Source organism: Rhamphochromis sp. 'chilingali' (genome assembly GCF_963969265.1).
Source record: "Rhamphochromis sp. 'chilingali' genome assembly, chromosome: 11".
NCBI classification, from domain to species: domain Eukaryota; kingdom Metazoa; phylum Chordata; class Actinopteri; order Cichliformes; family Cichlidae; genus Rhamphochromis; species Rhamphochromis sp. 'chilingali'.
In genome coordinates, this window is record NC_137938.1 from 10,585,390 (window position 1) to 10,602,598 (window position 17,209).

Here is a 17,209-nt window from a genome sequence, read left to right on the forward strand (position 1 = left end):
CTAGGCTTAAATGCACAGTATTTGTTCTTGTACAGATGTGTTCAGGCCCTCCTGCTTTTTAGCTAGCTGTCGAGTAAACAAGCTTAAGCTGTTCCTAAGCACCATTAAGAAGTTGTAGACTTCACATAATCAGCAGTGCATCGTCTCTTTCTTTGAACCTCTTGTGTTTACATTTATTACAGTCAGTGAGGGGGTTGAAGATTTTACTTGAATTACTAGTTTTCTCCTTGAATCTGTTGGACTACTTGCAGCAGCATTCTTATGCTTATTTTCGCACTTAACGTGATAAGATCATGCTTATCATGCTGCTGCTTAAAACTGTATTTGTTTTGTCAGCAAAGGTCTCCCTATATAGTGTCTGCAGTCATTGAAGTCATTATATGTAACATCAGTTTTGGTGTATAACCACTAGCATTGCTGTTGGTGGTAGTAAAATATATAGCCTGTTGTATTCCCTCACTTGCGTGCTTGTACTTCTAGAGCGAAGAGAGTATCATCCTTTACCTCAAAGATGTGTTCAAAGTGATGTTATTATTACACAACATACATGATGATAATGGATGCATACTCCAAGGTTAACTGAGAAGTTGTGGGAGTCTTTCCTGAAGAGCGGGTTGTGTTTCAGATGTTCATAATCTGCAGAGCTCAGTTCCAGAGTAAAGCTTCTTAGACCACATTTGAGCTGATCCAAGTACAAAATCTGTACATTTAACTGGTTCGGCCACTGTTTTTCATCTAAATTGACACTTCTGATCGGTGTCAAATTTAGCATGTCCAAATGGCAGGATTTCAATTAAATAAATCGTCTTTTGCAACATCTGCCATCAAGTGTGCACATCAGAGACAGCACTTTTCTGTAATGTTCTAAGTGTTGCTTAAAATTGGTCACCATAGTGCAGCTGGTTTATTCCTGGTTGGTCTGAAAGACACAATATTTGAAGCTGCACGGTTTATTTTTCTTCTTTTTTCAGCACTTTCCTTGCTCTTATATTTTAACATATGTATATAATTTTCAGTAAATAAACCTTAGGCTCTGTCACTTCTTTAGTCACTTCAAAACTTCAGCCTCTTTTTTAAATATCTGTAACTCTTGCTTTGTGTACCTTTGCACTAACGCTTTTGACTGTTTCTGCTGTGTTTGCTTAAGCGGGTCTTTAAACCTGGAGATACAGTGGTGTAAAAAAGTGTTTGCCCCCTTCCCGATTTCCTGTTTTTTTTTTTTTTTTTTTTTTTGTCACACTTAAATGTTTCAGATCATCAAAGAAAATTAAATTTTAGACAAAGATAACAGAAGTAAACACAAAATTCAGTTTGTAAAGGAAGGTATTTAATAATAAGGGAGAATAAATTCAAACCTACATGGCCCTGTGTGAAGAAGTGATCGTTGGAATATGAACAAATGTGTGTGAAGGTTAGATAGAAAGCACTTGCATAGGAAAAGCATAGAAAAAAGCCATGTATGAATTGGTGAATGAGACAAGTTATATAAAGTGCTTTGAGTGCCCAGAGTAGAAAAGCGTAATGCAAGAACTGGTCCATTTACCATTTAAATAGGATCTGCCTGACAAAGTTGAGTAGACCTAAAGATCCTCAAAAGTCAGACATCATGCCGTGATCCAAAGAAATTCAGGAACAAATGAGAAACAAAGTAATTGAGATCTTTCAGTGTGGAAAAGGTTATAAAGCAATTTCTAAAGCTTTGGGACTCGAGCGAACCACAGTGAGAGTCATTATCCACAAATGGCAACAACATGGAACAGTGGTGAAGTTTCCCAGGTGTGACCAGCTGATCAGAACTGCTGAAGCACAACAGTTCTGATCAGCAAGACAGTGATCCAAAACCCACCAGCAAGTCCGCCTCTGAACGGCTTAAGAAAATCAAAATCAAGACTTTGCAGTGGCCTAGTCAAAGTCCTGACCTGAATCTGATTGACATATGGTATGAGGTATGACTTTAAAAAGGCAGTTCATGCTTTACAACCCTGTAATGTGGCTGATTTACAACAATTCTGCAAAGATAAGTGTGCAAATATTCCTCCACAGCACCATAAAAGACTCACTGGCAGTTATTGCAAAAGCTTGATTGCCGTTGCTGCTGCTAAGGTTGGCCCAGCCTTTTATTAGGTTTAGGGGGCAGTTGCTTTTTCACAAACTTTTCCCCCCCTTAATAATAAACACCTTCATTTAGAAACTGCATCTTGTATTTACTTCTGTTATCTTCGTCTAATATTTAAGTTTTTTTGATGATCTGAAACATTTACTGTAAGCGTGACAAACACATGAAAAAATAGAAAGGGGGGCAAAGACTTTTCACACCACTGTATATGAATTGTGTTTGTGGCTTTGTGTTGCAGTATGGGTGTGCAGATGTCAGTCTCTTGGAGCCTCCTGCCAGCAGGAGGTCTGTGTCTGATCCAGATGATCTCGCTGTTGTTTTTCAAAGGGTTGGGCTGGCAACAAATAAATCCTCTTGTTTTTAACCAAAACGGCTTCAGCAGAATAGTGTATTATTCAAATATTTGATTGGGTGAATCGACCAAATCTCTTCCAGATAACACTTATGTTACTGAAAATCCAAGCTTAATATGCGCTTTTGTATGAGCTGGTCAGCCACTGCTGTCAGTAATTTGACATGGTCCTCTTAAGGTTAAAGTGTGTGTGTGTGTGTGTGTGTGTGTGTGTGTGTGTGCTTGTGTGTGTTTGGGGGTGTAATGGAAAGAAGACAAAATGTGTCCTTTATGTTTTCTAGTTTTGGATGATCAGTCGTAATTATTCCTCTGAGGTCTTGGTGACATCACTGGTGACATTTGTCAGCTGTTAAAACAGAGAAATCCTTGTGTGGGACACAGGCGCTCACATTCACTTTTTTTAAAAATAACCGAAGAGAACACTCAAAACCATTTATGTGTGTGTGTCTTCATTCGTGTAGCTTTTAATGTCTCGAGTTTGTTGCCAATTTGCCTTTTTATATGAACTCGTGGGATGCATTGATTTGAGGGCGCTCTCTTCTATTCTTGCCAAATGTCAAGTAGGTGTCATGCTTCAGGGTGGAGGGCTTCCACAGATCTTTGAAAAGTTGCAAATCTCGTATAAATTTAGGGTTTAAAAACTGAACGTGTCTTAAACCCGGTTGATATCTCCATGCTTTTTTTTTTTTTTTTGCCATGTCTAAGATATTTTTTCTTAGAATTTTACTAGTGCTATTTTGAATTTTAGAATGGTATCCAACATGTAGTAAATCAAAGCGCCAGATTACAGTTATCTCAAAGTGCTTAGGGCAAAGACACTACAACAATACAGCGAAAACCCCAACAATTAGACGACTCTGAGCTTTAGAACTTTAGATGATCACAGAGTGAAAGGTCAAGTAGTTCATATTTTCAATTTAACAAGCAAACAAACACACCCCCTCCCAAAAGAAGAAGAAATAAATAAATTATTTTGCACATGATAATTTTATTCTGGGTCTCGTAGATGAACCTAGGGAACCATCCTCTTTGCTTTATTATTGCTAATCCTACCAAAAGCCTGGCACAGTGACTCACCTGGGAGTACCTATGAAAATGTAATTTTGTGTTCAGATTGATTCACAATATTAGTTTCATTAAGTTGCATATTAATTTCATTTGCTCCTGTTAAATCCACATTAGATTGGCTTTCCGCCCCCACCAAGTTAATTTCATCTCATCAGAATACATTCACCGTAGTCTAGCTAGGCCATACGTAGCCTCGGCTTTGTATTAAAGAAACATTGTTAGATTTCTTCTTGGCCAGTAGCACAGTTACTTTTAGTTGTCTTTACTAGCTACATAAATGAACAACAGTCCTGGATTGTACTTTGAAAGGGCCACCATGTTCCTGTGATATTGATCCTTATATCATTTGTAGGTTTATTTTAGTAAGTAAGTGAGCAAAATGTATTTATATAGCACATTTCACAGATAAAAATCACAAAGTGCTTCACAATAAAAAAAGAAATACAAAAAAAAATAATATAAAAAAACAGTGAAGAAATTAATTATTTTAGTCCTTTATTTATCCAGGTAAAAATATCTCATTGAGATTAAAAATCTCATTTCCAAGCGAGACCTGGCATCATGGCAACAAAATTAAAATCAAAAGCTCGTTTCTATAAAAATGTCTTCAGCTGCTTTTTAAAGGAGTCAGTGGAGTCTAGACGGCGTAAAGACAACGGCAGGGAGTTCCACAGCCTTGGTGCCAGTGCCCGAAAAGCCCGATCCCCACGTGTTCGGGATGAAGCATGAGGTTTTAACAGTTCAGAGATATACTGGGGAGCTTCACTGTGCAGAGCTCTAGAAGTTATAATTAAAATTTACCAATGAAGAGAAGCCAAAACTGGAGTAATGTGTGACCTCTTGTTTGTGTCAGTTAAAAGTCTTGCCGCGGCATTCTGTAGAGTTCGAAGGCGATCCAGAGCTGATTTGTTGAGACAAATAGGGAGTATATACAGCAAAAAGAGAATCGGACCTAAAACAGATCCTTGAGGTACCCCAGAAGGCAGAACTGATGATTCAGACAACACATGATTCATACACACAGTAAAAGAACTCGCAGATAGATATGACATAAACCATTTTAAAACAACACCAGTTATCCCAAACAAGTCCTTCAGCCTATTTATCAGAGGTGAGATCCAGCATAACCAGAATGGTGTACTCTCCAGAGTCTGCTGCCATCAGAATGTCACTAGACACTTTAAGCAAAGCTTTTTCAGTGGAGTGCAATTTGCGGAAACGAGACTGGAAAATGTCCAGAACATTGTTCTTCTCCAAAAAGTTGTTAAGTTGTTCTCCAACTGTTTTTTCCAAGATCTTTGACACCATTGGTAATTTTGATATTGGTCTTTAACTGCTTGGAAGAGATGGGTCCAAATTTGGTTTCTTTAATATTGGTTCAACAATAGCTTGTTTAAAATAGCTGGGAATTTTAATTTGGTTTCATTTTGCTTCCGATTTTGGATTTGAGTTGGATTCACTTTCACACTTCCAAACATTGGGAGTCATATATATTATGCATGTTGTATTGCAAATATACACTCACTGGCCACTTTTGCTGTCACTTGTTAGTAGTGGGTTGGGCCCCTTTCTGCTTTCAGGGTTGCCTTAATTATTCATAACATAGATTCAAGCAAGTGCTGAAAAGATTCCTCAGAGATTTTGGTCCATATCGACGTGATGGCGTCTCACAGTTGCTGCACATTCATGATGTGAGTCTTCCGTTCCACCACATCCCGAAAGTGCTGATGGAAGCAGCCATCAGAAGATGGGTACATTGTGGTCATAGGGGGATGATGGACATGGTCAGCAACAATACTCACTCAAGTTGTAGCATTTAAATAATGCTTAATTTATACTAATGGGCCCAATGTATGAAGGGAAAATATCCCCCAAACCGTTACACCACTTTATTACCTCATAAGGTAAGACGGACCGTGCTTTCATGATGTTGATGTTCAATTCTGACTGTACCATCTTAATGTTGCAGCAGAAGAGACTCATTGGACTCGATAACATTTTTCTAGTCTTCTGTTGTCCAGTTTTTGGTGAGCATGTGTGAATTATAGCCTCACCTTCCTGTTCTGAGCTGAGTGGCTCTTGGTCTTATACTGCTGGAGCCATCATCATGCACAATATATCCAAACATCTGCTTGAATCTTCTGTGCTTTCAGAGATGCTGTTCTGCATACCTTAGTTCTAAAAGTATACCGTTGTTCTAATGAGCGCTTATTTCCCTATCGGCTCAAACATTCAGTCTATTCTCCTCTGATTTCTGACATCAATGAGGTATTTTCACTCAGAGAACTGATACTAACTGGATATTTTCTCTTTGTTGGACCATTCTCTGTAAGCTTTAGAGGTGGTACAGAAATGGATAATCCCAGAAAATGAGAAAATCATAGTGTCATCTGCCTCTTATTCCATGTAATTCAAACCTTGAGAACTTGGATGTTTATCAACCTAGGCTTTTTCACACCTTGTGGATACATTGAATAGTCAGTGAGAGTGGTGAAGCAATGGAGGCAATAGATGTGGGAATGGGATGAAGAGTTTTTGAATAAGATCTTGTTGCTTTGAAAACCACGCTCCTTATATTTTTGATGTTGACTTCATGTTGTTGCTTGTGCTCTTTATTTGGTATAATTTTTCCTCCTCATTATTTGTTTTTGGATTGTTTTACATGGATTGAAAATCCGACGGCGATTGTTTTTGGATTTTTAAACACTATTTGAAATATAGTGGCCAACTTAATTGTGAGTGTTTTATGTGGGGTGTATTTTCAAATATTTTTATGATTTTAATATGTGATCGTTCAACGATACATCGAAGGGCTGAAAAATGCAAAGTGTTTGGAATAAACTTTGTATATAATGAAAAATCTCCCTGAAAAAAGGGAAACGAACAAAAAAGAACAGGCAAATAAACAAGACATTGGGATTGGGTGTCAAATTCTGATTAAACATTGGGGACGTGTGTGTGTGTGTGTGTGTGTGTGTGTGTGTGTGTGTGTGTGTGTGTGTGTGTGTGTGTGTGTGTGTTCAAAACCCTTTTGTGAGCAAGTTCAGATGTGGTGCTTCAGTGTCATAAACAGGAATTTACAACCACTTGCACAGAATGGGTCATTAAGTGTGTGTGTGTGTGTGTGTCTTGCTGTGTCTGTATCAACCTTTGCCATTAGATTCCAGGCGTAAAAAAAGTCCTTTGTTCCGCTGTTACAGCTCATTACGTTTCATTAGCTGTCTCTTCCCCGTTCTCTGTTTAGTTGCATTTCAGGCAGTTCTCTCTGTCATTGAGATTGCAGCGTGTTAAAGTCAGGTGCACATGATCCCGTCTTCTAACCTCTAACCAATAACTAACTGTATTGTTGCTCCCAGCAGACCAGTAGGTGGACAGGATGGTATCAGAATAGGCAGCAAGACTAGGCTGTGTTTCAAATGTGTTTCAAAGCTCTCTGAAACACATTTGAAGAATTGCCCGAAGGCCGACTGCACCGTGACGACTGAGCGCTGTGCTGGCTTTTCGTCCTTTGCAACAAATAGTTTGAAGTTGAACTGCTAATATCAAGAGGTATCAAAAAACTTTGAAACAAAATATTCCAATGGAATGATGGTGCATTTTTTTTTTAATTTATAGATCTCAATTAAAATAAATATTAATGCAAAAATATACCGTTGGATGCCTGCATATTAGGTTTACAATAGGTTTCAAATAGATCGGAGGATCAGAAAATTGAGTGCATGATAAATTTCAGTGCTCTTCGTTTTTGTTACAGGAGAGTAAACATTTCTTCCTCTTGTAGCTGCTGCTCTTCTCAGTCCAGGGACTATAATGGATAACCTTGGAACTTGTACACCAATTTATTCTCTCTCCTTTGTTCACGGTTTTCTATCCTGTCCCTGATTTCTCTCTCTTTTTTTCTTCTTTTCACCTCGTGACATTAATAGTAATGTTCTTATCTACTTAACAGAAAGCTAATTTATCTTCCCATTACTGTGTTGAATATCGCATGAATCCATTGTTAGGGATTTGAATGGATGATTAAAACGTTTCACGTGACGGTTTTAGATGCTTTATTTGTATTTGGCTTTAATAATCTCAAGAAAAAAACAGTTTATTTTTTCTATTTTGTTATCTGCTGTTTTCATTTATGTATTTATATAGTCAACCACAATCAGTGTAGCAAAATACACCTACGCTATGCACACAGACACAATGTAAACAAAGCCAGATGAGCATGTAAAAAAATGTATGTATGAGTGCATTGTGAACATATTTGTGTTATCCGGGAGGCCCCCTATGTGTTAGCCTCCTTGTTTCCTGTGATTTGTGTCCCCTCTCCGAGCCGACACAGTGGAATAATAGGCCTTATCAACTTTAGTGCTGACCTTCACGTAGATTTGTGTTAACCATTGTGTCTAAGGTGTATTGCACAACACTTTAGCCAGCTGAGAGTGGGGTAAATTTGGGGTCACTAATGTCTTGGTGCACAGAAAATCAATTAGCCTTAGAGCAGGGTTAGGACTCAGATGTTAAGCTGCAGATACAACATCACTTTATGACTCCTGTTTTTTTGACATTACGTATCCCTGAGTAACAAGGACGGATCAGAATGAAGGTCTAAATGCTTTAGTCAAAACTAAACGAGGGAAGAAACTACAGGCAGTCCTCAGATGCTTTCATCCCACAGTTTGACACACTCAGACCCTGCCGTTTTTAAGAGCACCTGGGTATCGTAGTCCTTGATCTGCTGTGTGCGAGTTGGAAGGCCACCCTAACAGAAGCTGCTGCAGGTGGAGACTTGATTTAAGTGTAGTTTTTTATTTTATCTTTGGAAGGTTTGTTAAGGTTGGAGGATATTGGAGGCTGGATTGAGATGGTCCACTGGCCAGTTCTGAACACATGCATGTCAGCTAGCAACAACAAACAATGCACGCTACTTGAAACAAAAAAGCTGCATACAGGTGCTGGATGGCAGGTGTTTCTTATTTAAACAGAAAGCGATGTGAATTTTATTCTGTAGTTTAATTTGTTTGCTTGTGTCTCAATGTTGTTTCAGTTAGGGCTGTTCGATATAACGATATATATCGGATGACGATATAAAAACGTCTATCGTTTCATTTTACGCTATCGTTTGTTTTGTTGTGTCGCAAAATGAACTGTTTACGGCAATATTTTTTCATGGTTTTGATGGTCCCTGTAGTGGCTATATTAATTTCTTAAAGTGCTCTCTTTCTCTTATATGTAATATAACCACACTACAGACGGACAAGCGCCTGTTTTTATGCGTTGTCGTTAGCAACAACGACGGTAAAACCATTGCGTGTCCGCTTGTTTATTTTCCACAAACCTTTCACAATAAAGCTCAAGATCCTGTTGAGACTTTTCAAAATAAACTGAATCACGTGAAAGAGGATGCAGAGTATCTACGGATGAGAAGCAAAAAAGAGCCGTCAGGTGCTAAAAAATAAACCTTAGACTCAAACGTTAGAACAGGCTTTTCCCCACAGCACGCCGTGTAATAAATACTCAAAAAGAAACGGCGGCTGTTACAACTTATGTCTAAAAATGTATCGTTTCATGCATCTGTTAAAACACTCGACTCCAGCTACATGACGCCCAGCTGGAACCACTTCCTGCAAGTCAAGCTGCCCGAGATTTTTGTGATTTATATCGTTATCGGATGATAGAATTCTTATATCGGGATATGGGATTTTGGTCATATCGCACAGCCCTAGCTTCAGTGAAATTTGTGCAAAAGTTTTTGAGCATGTGCTGCCCGTCTTAATATTTCAGTATTAAGAATATTGCCTCCCCAGTAAATATTAAAGTGTCAAGCAAATAACATCACAAAATTTGGAGAAAGCCCTTTTTTTTCATATTTAGAAGTTATATTAGCCTCTATGTCTGATAGGATTACTTTTAAATTCGTCTTCAGTAATCATTTTAATTCCAGTCTGCTCAAAATGATCATTTCTGTCATTAAATTTCGCCATCAGTAGTGTGTCGCTGTGATCGGTCTTCTGAAAAACAACGCAAAAAAACAGCTTTTGTGCTTATGTGTATTTTTAACTCTTAGTTCTCAGTTCGCTTTTCTAATTTTGACTTTGAATAATCATGCTGGTCCTATTCCAAGAAAAGAAATGACAGTCATCGGTATGTGATTGGCGTGTTTCACTTTCAGAGCTTCCTCCGTGCTTGGATTCTTTTCTTAGTCCTCTTAACCGTTTCTCTTTGCAGATCAATCAATGTCATTATGATTGATTTATGTATTTATATGGCACATTCCTTGACTAAGCAAGGTAAAAAGTCAGAGCAAAACTCATTGAGTGCGCACTTTATAGAGGGTGTCACTTGGGAATAGCATAATCGAAAGATTCCTGGTGCGATCCTGGGAGAAGACACGAATCCCTGTGGGGTTGGATCAGGTGGGGCATCCGGCATAAGGCAAACATTATTATTTTTATTAAATGTTTTTTTGTATTTATTTGTTCCCTATAGGCACTTAAGAATGCTAATGTTACAAAAGGAATACAGGTGTTGGTGTTATAGAAAAGTATCTGCTTTAAAGGGGAGTGTCACACAAGAAGAAAAGATGGAGAGATGCAAACTCATTAGCAAAGTTATTCGATAACTTAAAAAGACTTATGTTTTGTAATTTCAGTTTCATAGCAACAGCATGGAAGTCAATGGGACTCGAGATCAACGTCTCTTTTTCCTTTTTCCTTCTCCTATACATCTTTTTTTTTTTACCTAATAATCAAAGCAGGTATATTTTCTCTAACTTCAGATTCTAATATCCACAGTCATTCTGCATGATATCGGTCCATATCTCTTCCACGTCGTACAACAGAATCCCGTTGGACCGCGCCGCTTGACTGCATTTTCATTTTGTTTGCCGTTGGTCAATGATCTCATCTTTTCTTTTCTGTGTTGTTTTTCTCTTGAAAGAGCAGAAGTGAAAATACATCATGTCAAGCAGCAACAAAATATGGAGAAAATGTGCTGATGTGCTTCAGAAAAGTGGAATTACAGCAGAATGAAGGGTGTTTACAAAAGGTTTTCTTCTCACGTACATATGTGTGAACAGTCGCAGAGACGCATGGATGCCCAATATACACACAATCTCATTTTGATTTTGCACTTCAGCACAAGACACACACGCACATACACCTCCACAACAGAATTCTCATTTTCTTTTTCTATTTCATTCTTGACACACACACACACACACACACACACACACACACACACACACACACACACACACACACACACACACACACACACGACTATATGCAGACAGGCACACACACTCACACACAGACATCTTCTAGCTGTGTACCACAGTGGCCTCTCCTGCTGTTTATCAAACCAATGTATGGGTAGTTTTCAGCTCCAGTGGTCTGAACACTTTATTCCATTTCCCTCTTTCCCACTGCTTAACACACAAACACACAAATATATGCTCAGGACAAACACGCACACACTCCGTACACTATTCTCCACACTCGCTCACCAGGACAGACTGTGCTCCCCACAGTAAATCCAAAAGATTGATGTGTCTCCTTGGACAAAATGAGATTGTGTGTCATTACAAGGTATTATGCTACAGAACCCCTGAGTAACTGAATTAGTCCCAGTGTGTCACAGGCAAACACAATTTACACACACACACACACACACACACACACACACACACACACACACACACACACACACACTCGTGCACACACATACACACAGTAGTTTATTAGTGTGTCCATGATTTCAGGGGGCATTACGTTCAGTTCGAAATGTTCTGGAGCTTTAACCATAACTACTACATGTCAAAACTTAAGCTTACTTCAACCTTAACAACATGTCTTCACCTAAAAATTTGATGACAGACATTACAGGAGCTTTTTTTTTATCCTCCTAAGGAAAACACATTGACATACTGTGACGGTGTAAACAAATTTACATCCCTACAATCTGAGCAACACCCAGACCACACACACGAGTGACTATTTTAGAGAAGATTTGTGACTCAAGCAGCAACTTTTTGTCAATAAGAAACACCAGCCGAGTAATGAGGTGATTTCCACTACATTATCTGTAGTGGTGCAGACACATGCAGTCCAGTCCAGTCATTTTGTTTTGTTGCTTTAGAGGAATGGAGTTTAAGAAGAGAGTGGTTACGTTTGTAATAAAATGTTTAGGAACCTTTTGAAAACTCTTAATTGAGAAAAAACCCAAAACATTTTAAAAGGTCTCAATAATTCCTTTACATCCTCTAATATATGCAAAGATTCTGCTAGATGTAAAATGACAACAGCTTTAAAGTGGACCTGTTATGCACATTTCCAGCTGCATATTTTTATTTGTGGATTTGATTAGAGTAGCTTTGCATGATTTACGGTTTAAAATGACCCTTATTTATCTTAGACTGGGCTTTGTTGAAGCCCCTCGGTTCATCTGCTTAAAGCAGATATCGACTTTTAGTGACGTCATACAGAGCCAAGAGGAAGAAAAAAGCTTTAGCCATGTTTTATGTGAGTAACCACCACTGTATCACACTATATACATGGTAGAGCATAATAGGTCCACTTTAAGGCATTTGACTAGTCACTCCTTGATAATTCAGTAAGAATGGAGTAAAAATTCTGTTGCACACTGACTGCATTTGAAAATAATTTCTCTCTAATGTGTAGTTAGAGACGTTGCCAACTTGTTTTAGTCAATCTGCAGTGCATCTCTCTGCAACAGGGAACTCAACCAAACTGGTTGTCATCTGGTTCTATTCTGGTTTTATTCCAATATAATAATAGGTTTGTGGAGGAATTTCTGTTTCAAATCTGAGGTTCTAGCTGAACTCTAAATGTAAGTAGTTAATGTGAATTGTTGTTTACTTTAAATTTATGTATATGTGGACAACTTATACCATATTAACACACACACATTACATGTAATTGCCAACTTGATGCAGTTCTTTTGCAGACTGACAGCAGACTGGCTCAGTCTTGCCGTTTTATCACCTTGACACATCAAACTTGCTTTGAAGATGGCAGCTGTTTGCAAGTGGTTGCAGACCTGCTCATCAACTTCAAGCAACAAGATCACAAGTTCATTGCAAACGGTCACAATCAGTTCAGGCGACCTGCGGTCTCCAACCACTGTTTTGTCTAGTGACTTGCATGAAGTAGTAAGTCAGCAAAACAAGCTGTCAGTTGACGGTTATTACTGTGTGCAGATCCTTTTGACCTCTGAATCTACCTACTGTGTGAGTCAGCTCAGCATTCAGATCATCAGCAAAAAGGGGACTTAAAAATCAAGTAAGTTAGAGTGCAAAGTGGTTAGTAAGCCAGAGAAGTGAGCCGATTACCTGACTCAGTCAGCCTGATTGTAGGCCTAACCTCATAGCATATCTTCACGTGACACTTTATCAGTGAGTTCCAAAATAAACAAATATCGCACCATTCTTTTCCAGCAACAATAGGCTGATTGACTTTAGCACAAACACCGTCTCGAGGTCAGACTACAGACAAAACAAGAAGTTGGGAAAACACAGCTACTACGTGGACGTGGAGATGTGGTTTCACACACAAGCGCACACGCTCTCACACACATACTCACGCTGACTTTTTTCAGTCAAAACAACAAGCAAAGCTGCTGTAGTAGTTTCAGAAACGCGGGGTCAACATGTGACACATTTTCGAAAATGCACACAGAGCTCTTTCAGTATTTAACACGGGGAACATGAGACTCGATAAGAGAACTCGAGAGGTCATGAACAAAGGCTGGATTGAACACAGAGAGAAACAGGGCCCAGCTGCATTAGAGCACACACTCGTAGATGAAAGGAAGCTCACTGAAATCCATGCACACACAAATACGCAAAAACAACCAATCCTCATGTGAAATATTGGTGCAAAAACTTTTTTTTTTTTTTTTTACCTAACACACAGCTTCAGAGTGTTAACCAATCGTCACAAGTCAGCGAGCCACCGTAGAAAAGTGTTCGCACAAATTTACACTTTTGAAAAATGAAGTAAAATCTCTGTGTCGTTTCAAACCCACCCTCGCAACTCCACTTAACCCCCATTGACTAAGCGCCACAAGCGCCGCTTAATCCCAAACCCTTATGATTAGAGCTCCTAATAATATTTGATGTGATGAATATTGCCTTTTTTATGACTTACACAAGATCATCGGTGTGTGTGCAGTTCCCATGCAACTTGAAATGGGTTTTAACTGCCAATCTTTTTCTGAATTACTAATAACCCCTCTATTCATTGCTCCTAATAGGTCTTAACGTCATTGTGTCAGCAGTCTTTGTTCCTTGACTCCATATTATTTCGCCACCTCCACTTTGACTTTGAGATGACACTAACAGCAAACTCACAGGCTCGAGGCATTGTTCAGCCATATAACAGCAGTTTGGAGATTTTGTTTGCTAATATACCCACTTCAGCGTCTCCCTGTCTCGACAATAAGCGCAATGACTAATCTTGCTTTACAATTTGCATGGCGCTCAGACTTCCCCTCGCAGTTTAAGCTTTGTTTTCATAATTGCGTTTTGAAGCTGGCACAATACGAGCCCCGACGAACACTAATACACACCGATGGCTGTTTTCTAATTAATGTGTAGCTTTCTAATTAATGTCTAGATTCTAAATACTTTTATCACTGAGAAATGATTTTCTTGTTCTTAATATGCAGCACAAGGGATCCTTCCCGAAGGGAACTGTACTTTGTTTGTGTGCGTGTGTGTGTGTGTGTGTGTGTGTGTGTGTGTGTATTGAGGCAGGCTTACAAATGTATAGAGGAACCTCAGGGTTTTCCTCCCTTTGTTACCTTTTCAAGGCTGCAACCACACAATCTCTCCGTCTTCATCTCACGCGCGCACACACGCACATTGGGGAGGTAACCTTTCTCATTGTAACACATTGATGAACTACACTGTTGTCAGGTACAACAGCTACCTCTGTGGTTTAATTAACTGGGACAAAACAGAAGAGGGAGCAAGGACAGATATAAAGTAGGCCAAGAAATATTTGGATTTAACTATCAAAGTGCGTCTTTACGTCACTGCAGCTGCTTAGTTTTCCTGAATGGTAAAAGCAGCTTTAAAATTGTTGTATTATTTCAAATAATTTATCATCCATCGCAACTTTAATACAAAGTAAAGGCGTGCATGTGCCTGCCACAGCGAGGGAGGGACACAGGCTCCTCTTGCGCTCAGCGTTGGTCTAGTTGTCACAGACCGTCCTGGCTAATGGAGAAGTCGAAACCGCTAATGCATTGTTGTGATACTGGACAAATGTTCAGCAACAGCAGCACACTTGAACACAGCCATACGAACGCACACACATTGCACGTTACTGATGCAAATACACACAGACACACAAGCAGGCCACTGACTGTCTCTTGAGATTAATGTTGGTGTGATCCATTCAGCTGGGCCTGATCACATTAAGATGGATTGACCCCCTGGTGGTGTGTGTGTGTGTGTGTGTCGGTGTGTGTGCACGCACACGGGGTCCCATCTGTCTGTGTTTTCTCCACAGCAAGGTCCTGTGACCTAGCTGCCATCTTTAGTGCCCTCAGCGAAGCAATACTCTGAGAAGGAGAGATGGATGGATGGATAGCTCGGTTTTCTTTTACCGTTGTGGTGATTTGTGTCATTGAAAATTCTTCTGCTATTTTAAATGAATGTCAGAACGATTATAAGAGAGGGATTGCAGCATTTTAGTGTGCGAGGTGTTAGATGGTCCAACAAATGCAGTGGAACAAGTGGATCGACATGTATAATGTAGCTGTTTGTGCCGTAACAGAATGACCTCTTTTTTTGTCATCTTTAGGTTATTGCGTGTTACTTATTTTTGACAAAGAATTTGTGTAAAGTTGTAGTGTATCTGCTCTGTAGATATACTGTGATTAACCTTTTTTTTTTTTATCACTGGTTTAAATGTGATCCAGTATTTAACTATGAACCATCAGAGGAAGAACAGCTGAACTTTCCTCTACGGAACATATTTATATATCACTTCTTGTATATCGATTATATAAAAAAATGTTACCATATTACAGATGATCCCAGCTTCCACCTGCGAGATGCTTCACAACATTACTCACTGGATAGTGGAAACTATCAGGATTAACGAATCCACCATCCTACTAATTGAAAAACATGGTCATTCTTGAGCACAATATTGTTTTATATATGGAGTAATATCATAGTGTGATTAGTGGTGTCTTTTGTGAGGCAGTACTTTTTGGCCCACAAATTTTGTCCTTTGTGCTTCAGGTTTCTGGGGATCAATGTTATTTTTCCGTGAATGTCAAGGATGCAGTTTATGCTTACTGTTTTTGTTTTTGGACCATAAGGCACACCGGATTATAAGGCGCATTAAGCGAAGCAAAACAGTCAGATAATTCAAACTTTACTCAACTCATTCTTCTTGCTTCCTTCTTTGAGCGAACCAGAACTGAGCTGCTTTTAGGATGCATATATAACAAATCCCAAGCATTGTTTTATGTTACCATGATCAGCTTTAGCAACAAAGTTGTACCCAATGTATTCCCAAGGTTAGAAGCCTCCATTAGTAGTACTGTGCTAATGGACAGTCAGGTTTTCTTTAAGAGTAGAAGTACTGGCCCATTATTAGCTATAATTGAGTTTGTTTGGGTCTTTACCCCCAATTACTTTGCAGTATTTTGCTAATGAGATGCCACAGCGTTTTATTCAGACTGACCCAATAACATGTACTTGCAACTAATGGAACCAACGAGGGGAAAAAAAGCCAGAAAAAGAAAAATGCATAGAAATAAAATTAGATGGAAAATAGAAAATACAAAGATGTCATATGCTCACGTAACCTCAGAAATTCCATGCCAACAACAGTTGGCTGGAAAAGATGTTAAATCCATAAAATGCACCTGAACGAGACAGTTATTTTTGTAATACTGTCGGTGTGTGTGTGTGTGTGTGTGTGTGTGTGTGTGTGTGTGTGTGTGTGTGTGTGTGTGTGTTTTACCATTTTCAGTTTAATATAGGATGTAATTGATTTGCAGTTCAGGATGCTAACACATCGCACAAACTTTTTTTTAATGCCAGGTTGTACTTTTCAAACTACAATGACAAATTCGAGGTCTGAAAATGAATCTAAATTCATCAGATGGTTTTAATAGAGTGTGGTTTGGTTGATCTTCCCAACCAAGCACTCTCCCGGAGTTTACACCCTGCCATACTCAGGGGTTTAGTGTGAGGCAGTTTTATTTTTGTTCTCATTTTTCTGTTCTGCTTCATTCTCCTTTCCCTTCCTTTCACAGTCAATTTGAATCAAGCCTCTCCTTTTTCTTGAACAAAACAATGCGGCGACTCTAGCGTTTCCACTGTTTGTCTTTGAGACAGCTGTCCATGGTCACTTCTAATCCTTTCAAATAGTTTATGAAAGAGAGAGCAGTTTTTACTCTCCCCTGTCTTTTAGTGCTTTTCCTTAATTGACAGGGCAAGCTTCATTACTTTCCTTTTAACCTCCTAAGACCCGAACTCTTCCACGACATGCATTTTTAATTTCTCTTTGATATTTGGGCATATTGGGGCCTGATGAATGTAAAAACAAAGAATTACCAGATTTTTTTTATTTTTTTTTACCTTATTTTTGTTTTTAAGAAAAATGAGAGCCACAAATGAGGATATTCATTTAAAA

The 17,209-nt window shown here is 38.9% G+C and overlaps 1 protein-coding gene across 1 annotated transcript in view; it reads left to right on the forward strand.

Annotated features, from left to right (window-relative positions):
- cdkal1 (CDK5 regulatory subunit associated protein 1-like 1) overlaps positions 1–17,209 on the forward strand; it is a 259,938-nt gene that overhangs the window by 86,223 nt on the left and 156,506 nt on the right. The gene's annotated exons all lie outside the window — the stretch shown is intronic.